Source organism: Prosopis cineraria, unplaced genomic scaffold (genome assembly GCF_029017545.1).
Source record: "Prosopis cineraria cultivar Desert tree isolate PC_DT_omini unplaced genomic scaffold, ASM2901754v1 PC9, whole genome shotgun sequence".
NCBI lineage: Eukaryota > Viridiplantae > Streptophyta > Magnoliopsida > Fabales > Fabaceae > Prosopis > Prosopis cineraria.
The window spans coordinates 28,854,797-28,865,858 of NW_026555340.1; the positions used below are offsets into that span (position 1 = coordinate 28,854,797).

General features: G+C 33.0%; 1 pseudogene; it reads right to left on the reverse strand.

Annotated features, from left to right (window-relative positions):
• Positions 1-7,728: 7,728 nt before the first annotated feature.
• Positions 7,729-10,469, reverse strand: LOC129319302 (polygalacturonase 1 beta-like protein 3; annotated as a pseudogene).
• Positions 10,470-11,062: the final 593 nt, after the last annotated feature.

Consider the following 11,062-nt stretch of genomic DNA (forward strand, 5'->3'; position numbering starts at 1 on the left):
ACAAAAAGAATGAAAGAAATATAATGTTTCAATCAAATGAGGGATTTTGATTTGAACCATGCAGATTTATAGTTGAATTTCAATAATTATCAAATAGAGATTCTTGAAGGACTCTTAAAATTCAATAGTATATTTTAAAAATAAGCTTAGGTAGTATTTGAATTGATTAATTTGAATTTAAAATACCATGTTTCAAATTCATATATTTAATTTTTTTGTTTGAATAGTTTAAATAACAAAAATTGTTACTATTATGTAATATTTCGAAGGTGCATGTGAAGATTTGAAAATGACAAAGGTTTGCCAATTCAAAAAAGATTTAAATTATTAAATAATTAAGATAATATTTGGATTTAGATTTTCCAAATCTTTAAATTTTTTAGAGCCCGAATAAAGGATTATATTTAACCCAAATATAAATTCACATATAAGGGTGTTTAACCGTTCAGTTCAAATTTAAGGAAAAATCAAATTGAACCAAACTAATCAATTTTTATGGTGTGGAATCTATTAGATTTTTCCATTTAACTAGTTTGGTTCAATTTTTAAGTGATTTGGTTCGATTCGATTCAATTTTTAAGCGATTTGGTTTGATTCGATTCATATTAAATCAAATTTAAAAATTTTTTAAGATATTTTTCATAGTCATCAATATGTGTTCATGTTTATTATTAATAATTTTCAACTACTAGTTACTTTTTACAATGAAAAAATCTCTAGAGCATGAAAGAAATTTTTTAACAATTAACTAGCATGTTTAACTATTAAAAATTAATATATTATCTTTAAACACTTGACTACAAAAATTAAAAATTATCATGGATAATTTTAGATAATATTTAGCTAATTGTAACATATTTTTACTAATGATTTATAAATAACTAAATTTTTAAACTTAGGCAAATTTATTAAAATGTATATAATAAATATAATAAGGCTTAGTTTGGTTTGGTTGAAGTTTTTTAAAATAAAAACTTAAATTAAACCAAACCAATTAATTTTGTCTAACAACAAAATTTAAATTTATTTATAATTAATTTTAATCGATTTATGTGGACTTGGCTCGATTTGATTTAATATAATGGATTTATATTGGCTTTAAATTTTCTTATTCATCTGTATTCAAGCATAACATTGGTAATTCTTCCATAATTTCTCCCTCCCCTCCCTCTCTCGATAGATCCTTTTGTATAAATTCCCCTATTATTCGTTTGAAGGTAGAAAAGTTTTTGAATTGGCAATGTTTTATTTAATTATAAACCAGATTAATGGAACTTGGATTTATTGCAGTCAATTTCGCGATTTCTGGACTATAAAAATCAGTCATATAGATACGTAATTCTCGTGATAAAGGGGGAAAAAACATTCATTTGTCCACAACAGTACTATAATACTACTCCTCTATCTCTTTTTATAAGAGCCTGTCTGAAGTTCGAGAAAGAATTATAAAGTATTTTTAATATATCCTCATTAAATGAGTTAAGAATAACAAAAGAACAGACTTTTCATAGAAAAAAGACATTCAATTAAGAGTAGAATTGAAAGTAATAAAAAAATTAGCACGTCAACTACTTTCTCAATCTCGGTCTCCGTTTTCTATAAATGTGAAGGAAGTAACTACTTATCAAATTATCAATTCAATCCCAGATAAATAAAAAAAAAAAACCAACACGTACTCTCTAAGTTGGAGAAAATAATACACTGGTTACATTGATTGCCATATTTGTTATATAAATAAACAATTTTACATAAATGTTCACGAACCACAACGACAAACCTTGAGGGTTTCTTCATATTTCTTTGTCTCAAATTATAAAATATTTTTTTAAAAAAAATTTCGTCTCAAAATATAATATACTTTAAATAAATTAAAATTTTATTAAATGCATCAATTTTAATATTATCTTTATTCTCTCTATAATTAATTTTTATTTTTTTTAATATATTAAATGATGGATATTTTTAAAAGTTTATATTTTTATTTTAAAAAAATAAGGTTGTTAATTATATTTGATAAAATTTATTAATATATAAAATTTTATTTAAAAATATTTTATAATTTGAGATGAAGGAAATATATTTTTTTCACTTATTGACATGTTCAATCCGGGCAGGTACTCGTGTTATGTGCTTTTATAGTAAAGGGCTGGTTGTGTGGATAAATCAGCAGCAAAATTGCCTAAAATCCTGAGCAGCTCTAAAATGTATTCTTAAAAGGTAATTTTATTTGAAACAGTTTCTGACATATAAAAATAAATCTTTTAAAGAAACTAACCCCTTATAATTTGTTGAATTGAAATTTAAATTTGTATTAAAAAATACATTAATATTCAATGTTTGATTATATTTTGAATAAATTAATTCTAATAAAAAAATATTTATGAGTGGTCAAAATAAATAAAAAAATCCTTCCAGTTGAATTTTTTTTTTTTTTTTGTGCCAGCAGCCTTTATCTTGAAGTTTAACATCGCAACCTTCTTACACCCCATGTTACTTGTAATGATTGTATTTTTCTCACACAGAGGCATGCCCTAGCGTATGGATCGTATAGTTACACGCATATTTTTTAAATGGAAACATGCTCATGTATCATGCATATACAGACCCTTTGTTTGTAAACATGCTTATGTATCATGCATACATAGACCCTTTGTTTCAGCAAAATAATGCTATTTTAATTTTTTAATGAATCTTTACTTAAAAGGTAGAGTAGGGATTGATTATTATTATTTAATTATTTTTTTCTTGTTCATTCATGATCCATATGCCAATCCATTGAAATAGACTATTCTGACCCTATATTTAGTTGGCGGGTAACTATAATTAAGAAAACAGATGGGGCAGCCTTGTAGGATCGACCCTTGACAAGCTTAGACCTAAAAGAAATAGCCCTTTTAAGTTTGAGTTTCTTTTAAGACTTTAATATACGAAGCTCGGCTCTCGATATAGCGGGCTCAAGATCGGCCTTATAGGCTCCAGGCCCTTTTAATTATTTTTATTTTTTTAAATTTTTTAATCAAGTAAAAAATTACTTCATTTCAATATAATACCTAATAAAAAAAAGGTACCAAAAAACTAATCAAATAACACCTAAATGAATTAAAAACACAAATGAAATGATAGCAAGGCAATAAGCAATGGATTGACTAAGCCAATAAACACCAAGTTGATATTAGATGAGATTAAGCCTTGTAAGACTGAGATATGAGACTAGGAGATCGAGAAAAACAAAGAGTATAGGCATAATATGTGCATCAAAAAGAGCTTGGCTCATGAGTTGCAAATGCACAAATATGATAAGTGACATGAGAACTTGAGATATCGATGACAACAAGCGCCGACTAGTCAAGCATTGTTGAGACTTAGTTCTTAGGAGGGAGCATTATTGGAGTGAGCAATAGGTATGACTGAAGAGTGAGCAAGATCAGGAGCCAAGATGACTTGTGAGTTACGATGATGGAGATAGGGATGACGATGCGATGACTTACTAAAGAACGAGGACAACTTATAGCGACAAAAAGGAGATAAGCATATTGAAGAAAGAAGAGTAACTGTTGAACTGAATGAATTATTAACGTGAATCTAGATGAATTAGGAGATTTAAGGTTTTTTTTGAAAAATAGCAACCAAGGATTTCTATATAAAATTTATATCAATTAAGAACCATTGTTGTCATAACCTGAATGGAAAATAAGTTACAATGAACTGTTATTAATTTAAAATGAGTTGTTATTAAAATCTGAATAAATACTTGTTGATAAAAGCTAACTCAAATTCACAAGTATCCACTTAAATTTTGACAACAAATGTTCCTTAACTGATATAAATTTTAATCAATGATTCTTCGATACTATTTTTCCTTTTTTTTGGCCTTCCATCCTCAGTAGATATGGGTTGACATGTGATGTGAAATAAGATTTAGTTTAATTTTTTTTCAAATATAAGAAGAGTGAAAGTCATGAAAATTAATTAAAAAAATATGCACATGCAGGCTTAAACGGGTTAGCCCATTTAAGCTCAATTTATTATTTTAGAGTCATATTTATATGCCGACCCTATTGTTATACAGGCTTAAATGGGTTAGCTCTACGAGCTTAGCCTTTTTTCCCAACTCTATGGATAATAGATTATTCTAACCCTATGCTTAGTTGGAGTAGAGGGTAGTTGTTTGGCATTATTATAGGTTCTCAATTTATTAAATATTTTGAAAAAATTTCCATAAAGACTCATTGATCACATTTGTTTAAATTTATAACTTGTGAATTTTTGAGATGACACTGCAGTTTTGAGGTGCTAATTTGATATTAAATTCATAAAGAAAATAATAAAATTGCTCATCATTTAAATTAATACCAGAACTTTTTTACTTCATTTATTCATTGCCCTACTTCACTTATTAATTTACTTGCAAAATATTGTTAATCGCCTTACTTAACTTATTTTCATTTTAGGTACTTGAATTATCTTAAGACAATTTATTAATTTCTATATTGTATGTTGTTTATTTACTTATAAGCTATTATTTATTGTCTTGCTTCATTAATTCATTTCAGGCTTTCACTTGATTTTATTACATAAAATGAACAAGTGAAGTATGACAATTTTAATGCTAATCTAAACAAAGGGCGGTTTTGCCATTTTTTTCATAAATTTAATATCAAATCGGTACTTTCAAACTATAGTGAACTTCAAAAACTTTTAGGAGTTTTGAATTTAAATAAACATAGTTAAGGAGTCTTTATTAAAATTCTTTCAATTTTTTTTCTAATTTCCCTCCAAACTCTCCTTACAAATCAAGGGAATTGGAACTCCTTTTTACTCCAACCAAACATAATGCAATCTAAGGTAGACTCTAGAATATAGCAAATATGAAGAGTTGAGGATTTAAAAGTTTTAAATAAAATGTGCCAAATAAGATGAATAATAAATACTCCCCTGATCTTATTTATAAAGCACGTCGTATAAGATCTATTTGGTTTTATTTATAAATTATGATGCAGCTTTTTAAATAATATTTAAAAGATATTTTTAAAATTATCTTTTGTTAGAAAGAAAAAGTAATATGATATTATTTTTAAAATTTATTATATAGAACATATTTAAAATGTTTAGCACTTTTATTTTTTTAATATTAATATTAGTAAATTTAATAGAAATAATTTATAAAAGATTACCTGTCATGGAAGAAATGAATAAATAAATAGGATAGGAAAGAGATTGGATGAATATTCGTGAAAGGCTGGAGAATGATGCCTCGCCGATCACGATTGAAGGGTCAAGTCAACCCAGCCTATGCATTTCCTCGTCAATTTTGGAACGGAAACTGAAACGACAAAACACAATCTCCTCTTATCACTCAACGTCTGTAATTAAGAAGGTCAAAAAGGTGGATGATAAAAGGCCCCAAAATGTCAAACTTAGTTAATTATACAGACACTGGTCTCTTTATAAGAAGAGAATAGGGAGACAGAACAGTTCCTAAGGAACGAAACTCCTGAGCTTCCCCTCCTCATGAATCAATTTGTCATATAGGTTGGAGCTAGAGCTGATAGTTTAGATGAATTGAATTTATTCAGTCAGATTTAATTCAGGCTGAGCTTATTTAAATTAAATTTAAAGAATCCTACTCATTCTAAAAAGTTTTTATAGTCAAGTTTAGCTCTAATATATTTGGGCTTTCGGATTATTTAGGCCGACCGGAATACCAAAAAATTTTTAAAAATATTTTTTTATTTGTTAATCAATTTTAATTTTTAAATAATTTTAGACACATAAAATATTATTTTCACTTAAAAAGAATAAAAAATAATAACTTATTAACTTTATAGTTAAGTATTTAAGTAGCTTTGTTACTATTTTGTTGTATTATATACAATTTATTTATAAATGTTTCCTTTACTTGTAAATTAATGTCTTATTTATTTAAATATTGCCCTTATCATGGCTATATAAAAATATTTATAAATTTTAATTAAATTATATTATTTTAATTATATTCAAGTTAATCTCAATTCAACTACGATTAAGCCACTAATTTAAAATTATTATCCTAATTAGCTCAAAATTTTTAATAAATATTAGATAAACTGTACTTTTTATTTTTAAGAATATGAGAAAAATAGCCATCATTATATTATATAAAAAATAATTTAATTATGGGTGAACACTATTTTTTTAAATTTTTTTCTTTAACCTTTTATATTGTTTAAGCCTTATATATAAAAGGTATTTACTTTAATTCATTCTTAATTTTTAACTAAGTCTGACATGTATGATAATTAAATAATAATTTAAAAATATTATTTTATTTATTATGTTTATGTAGTAGTAGAGCCATAAATTTGTACATACCCAAATTTTATTTTTAAAATTATTTTTAATTTAAAATTAATTATTTTATTTTATAAAAAATATAAAATATAATTTTTTAGGCAAGAAAATGGTGTACATCACTCAACTTTTTTTAAAAAAAATTAAGTCTTAAAATATAAAAATTAATATTAAAATATATTTATTATTATTTTGAGATATTTTATTTGATTAAAATAAGAAACTATAAATATTTTTATTTTTTTAAAATAATTATAGTAATACACTTAAATATATGGTATTTTAAAATAAAATGATATAAAACTTTAAAAATAATTAATATTTATTATATTATATATATTTTTAAAAATTTATTTTTTTTATTCAGATATTTGGGCCAAGCTCGAATTCGATCGGGTTTAGCCCAAATTTTTTCGAGCACATTCAGATTGTTTGAATAGGCTTTAATAATAAAAAATTATTATTTTTTTAAGTTTGGTTTTAAATTTTTCGAACAAACTCTGACTCATCCGTCGAGCTTGATTCCAATTTCAGATTCTAACTAGAGCACAATAACAATCCCATGAATGGGAACTCTGGTGACGTGCCTCTTGCTCTGTCATGACGCAATGGTTTGGCAGATCTCATCAACCAAACAGCCAACGCGTGCGCATTCCGTGTCATTCCTGTCCTTTTATCATATATTCTACTCTATTCCATAGGAGCATCCTTTTTTCGCCAAAACCCTGACACTGTCATCTCCTCCACGTAAACGGCGCTGTCTATACCCCGCCTCTATCACGTTATCATCATTTCTTTTTAATTTTTATTTCTTTGTTTTCAAATAATAATAAACAATTAAATAGAAATAGGAGAATTGGACCTGTGCCGGATGCTCTGTAGCTGCCCAATGCTGGGCTCACGTTTATATCAGTCAAAGCTGATTATGGGCTTTGATTAATTCTGACATCCAAGCCACTGTGCAGAAACACGAAATTATTCCATCCACTGTAGAGCTCCATATTTTGTTCCTCGTTTTCAGCCGCGAAACACCATTATTCCTATCACTCATTCCAAAACAACCACTAGCTTCGCCTCCACGGCAACACACATAATATCAAGTGTCGGATGATCTTCTCGTTTGTTCGTTTGTTCCTTTTCTTTTTTTCCCCCTATTGGTTGCTTTCGCTGTCAACCATGAAAATCCAATTTTCAAAGTGTGCTGGCGCGCGTGCATACTTCATGGTAAGTAACAATAATAGTATGCGTGGAAGGGGAGATTTCACGTTATGGAGTTCCAAGCAACATTTTCATTCTGTAAGTTGCACGCCTCCTTCTTCTGGCCATTATTATTAAAAACAGTATACTCATAGCAATACGTGCAAAAGTCACTTTAGCACAGTAAATAAAGCAAGAAACAAACACCGAAATTAGACCCTGATGGTTTTATCAAACAAATCGACTAAACTGGGTCGGAGAAGATTACAGTGGATGGGCCATGATGGAAGTGATGGATGGAAGAGGAGAGGATCACATAGTGGTGGGCCATTGTTGTTTCTATCAGACGACGACCATTGAGTTCAATATATTCCACACTCCATGCCATCCATGGCAGCTTTGATGCTCCACTTCCTGGGTTTGCACCTAAAGGCTAAAGCTGCCCACCCTGTTTCCTCTCTTTATCATTATCCCCAGAACATGCGCACTTTCACTTCGGTTTCCTCACTCACAAACCCCACAATGCCTCTCGTGTCCTTCCCTTTTCTCATCATCTCCACGGCCAATGCCCATGTATGTGGACACAAACGATTGCGATTAACATTCACGATCTTTAAGGATTCAACAGTTTAACAACAACAAAGCCGACACCTACCTAACTTAAATTTAACAAGGGAAATAAAGGAAAGCAGCCTATCATTCTCAGTCGGCGGTGGTCCACGTGACGTCGTTCTCGAAGATCCAGTGACACACTTCGATTTTCCCAGGAGCCGACCCCAGCACCAGGAAGGCCCCATGCGCTGGGCCCCATGCTGACGTGTCCAAATGACATATGGCAACCCCATGATTGATCCTTACCTTTGTGTCCACGTCAAGAATATCAGCTTCATACACCCTTACTCGGGGGACGGAGTGACAATAATACATTAGGTACGGGTACAAACTTTGATGGCAAGAAACGGATTTTGTCACTCGTCCGCCGTTGATAGCTCTGACTTTTCCGATCATCACGCTCGTGCTTGATCCCTTCACGTTCTCGGTGCTCCTCATCACCACCTTGGGTCCCAGTACGGACACGGCGAACTGTATCATGGCTTCCCCCGACCCTACGCACCGTTTCACCTCGCCTCGGCTCGGCGCCCTCTCGCACTCTGCTAGGGCCTGCACTATCACGCGCTCCATCGCCGACCCGTCTCGCGCGTGAAACAGTTCCTTGATCTCGCCCAGCCAAGACGACGAGAATGGTAATTTTGATGAAAGAGCCTCAGGCAAAAACGACCTCGCAGGCATCTTGTCTCTTATGTCGGGCATTGCCATGACATTTCCTTCCTTGATAATGGACTCCCTGAAAAATTTGCCGGGCTCCACCAATTTATTTACGAATCTGCCACTGGACCCGCTGAAATTGCGATACCCTGAAAACGAAACGCCCTGCTTGGCATAATCTTTGAACATCCGGCCCAACCCGTATGTCTTGAACCCGATTGTGGTCCGACCCACGGCTCCCTTGCCGTATTCCTTGAAGGTGTCGTTCCCAACGTTGAACGATTGCCCGTAGTTCTCGAAACTCGCCGAGCTCAAGCTAGATTTTGCAGCGTAGCTCTGGAATGAATCCTCGCCCACATTAGCACCGTTCCGATAACTCGTGAATGTTTCGGATCCAGATGAAGAGCCGGTGCCGTAGAATTTGAAACTGGCTTTCGGGTTGTTACCTGAAGTAGCGTAGGACTTAAAAGTGTCGTTTGCTCTTTTACCCGACTCGCCATAACCCGTGAAGTCGGATTGCAGTATATTGGAGCTAACCGCGTAGTTAGTGAAATCCCTGGGTCCCGCTTGACCTTTCTTGCCGTAACTCGCGAACGATTGGGTACCAGAGTTGGTTTCATTACCATAGCTGGAGAATGACAGCTGGCGGTTGTCGGCCCCGGAGTCGTAGGACGTGAATCGGAGATTGGGAACGTTGACGAGCTTGTCGTAGTTGTTGAAGCTACTGGAGCCGGAGGTGGCTCAGACCCGTAACTGGTGAAGTTGGTATCTGCTACATTGCCGTTTTCTGCGTAGTTCGTGAACCGTTCGTTTTGGCGGATCGAGCCTGGGTTGTATTTTTTGAACGAATCATTGATGTTGTTCAATCCACCTGAGTAGTTCTTGAACGATTTGACTCCGCCGATTTGAGACGATCCGTAGTTTGCAAATTGTTTATTGGAGTAGAGGGCGAAGTTGGCATCGTTATTGCCGGTGCGATTGGTTGCATCGGAAAGTTGTGTTGACGAATCGAACGAGCAGCACAAATTGGCTAAGGAGCAAAGGGAATCGTAGCGTGAAGAGAGGGTTTTTTGGGAGACGAGCTTTTTGAAGAAGGCGTAGTCATGAGGGGAGAGAGGGGAAGCTCTGGAAAGCAGGAATTGCGGGACTGGAAGGTTGCTGGAGACATGGGTTTTCCAATAACGAACCAGTGAGGATCTGGGAGTGAATGGGTTTGTTTGTTTAGAAAGTGATTGCGAAAATGCCTCCTTGTTGATTGCTAGACAAGCCTGCATTTATAAAGAAAAAACATTACACTTCAGAGTTCAGACTGAGCAAATTCACAAAAATACTAGAAAAGGGTTACGCAATGGACTATGGTGTTTGCCAGACACATTCAAAAGTTCAAATGCAGATTGGCTGGCTCTTACTTGGAAAGATGAGAGTGACAAGAACAGAAGGATGAATTGAATACTCATGTTGAGCAGCGTGAAAGCACCGGGAAGAAGTGGGGAGGCCTATGAAGAATAAATAGGCGCTCGGTCTGGAGACAGATATCAATATGCTCTGATTAATGTGGGTAAGTTTTGCATCAATAAGTAAGAAGGTTCTTTTTCTTTTTCTCCTGCAGCTAAAGATATGGGACACAGGCTTTTTAAAAAGAGCGTGAGAGCTTTTTCCCTCATTGAATTTGCTTGTCACTATAGTCCTTTCCTTCCCAAGCTGAGTGAAACATGGCAGATGCTGGCGTGGACTTGTTTCTACCGTGGAGGATGAACATGGGTTAGTGGAGTATAAGTGGGTTTCCCTTTATTTTCCCCCTAAAAAAGAAATCTGAGAGTTTAAGTAGTTTTAAATTCTAACCTATGGTAGCGAGGTCGAAAGTTTTAAATTCGATGGAGGATGCAGGGCTCACAAAACTGGGCTCTGAACATTCAAATAGAATTTGATAAATGGGGAATCTAGCCAGTGTTAGAGTGCGAACTGAGATATAACACATGCTTCGTTTTTGACTTTGGCCGGCCATTAATTCTATACAGCGTGCATTGCATTTATGGCTAACCACTAGCGGCCCTAGAACGGCGCCACGCGCATGTCGTTTAACAGCCAATGTCAGTTTGAATCCGATTCCACTAGAGGTCAAGTGGTGTCCAGTTACAGACTTACAGGTCTCAGTCAAATCATTAATCATGCTTTTTATTTTATTGCACACGCAGAGTGAGAATATGTTGGAAGCATTGTAGGCATAGTTAATAACGCATAAGTTGTGGTGGACAGGGATTAATGGATA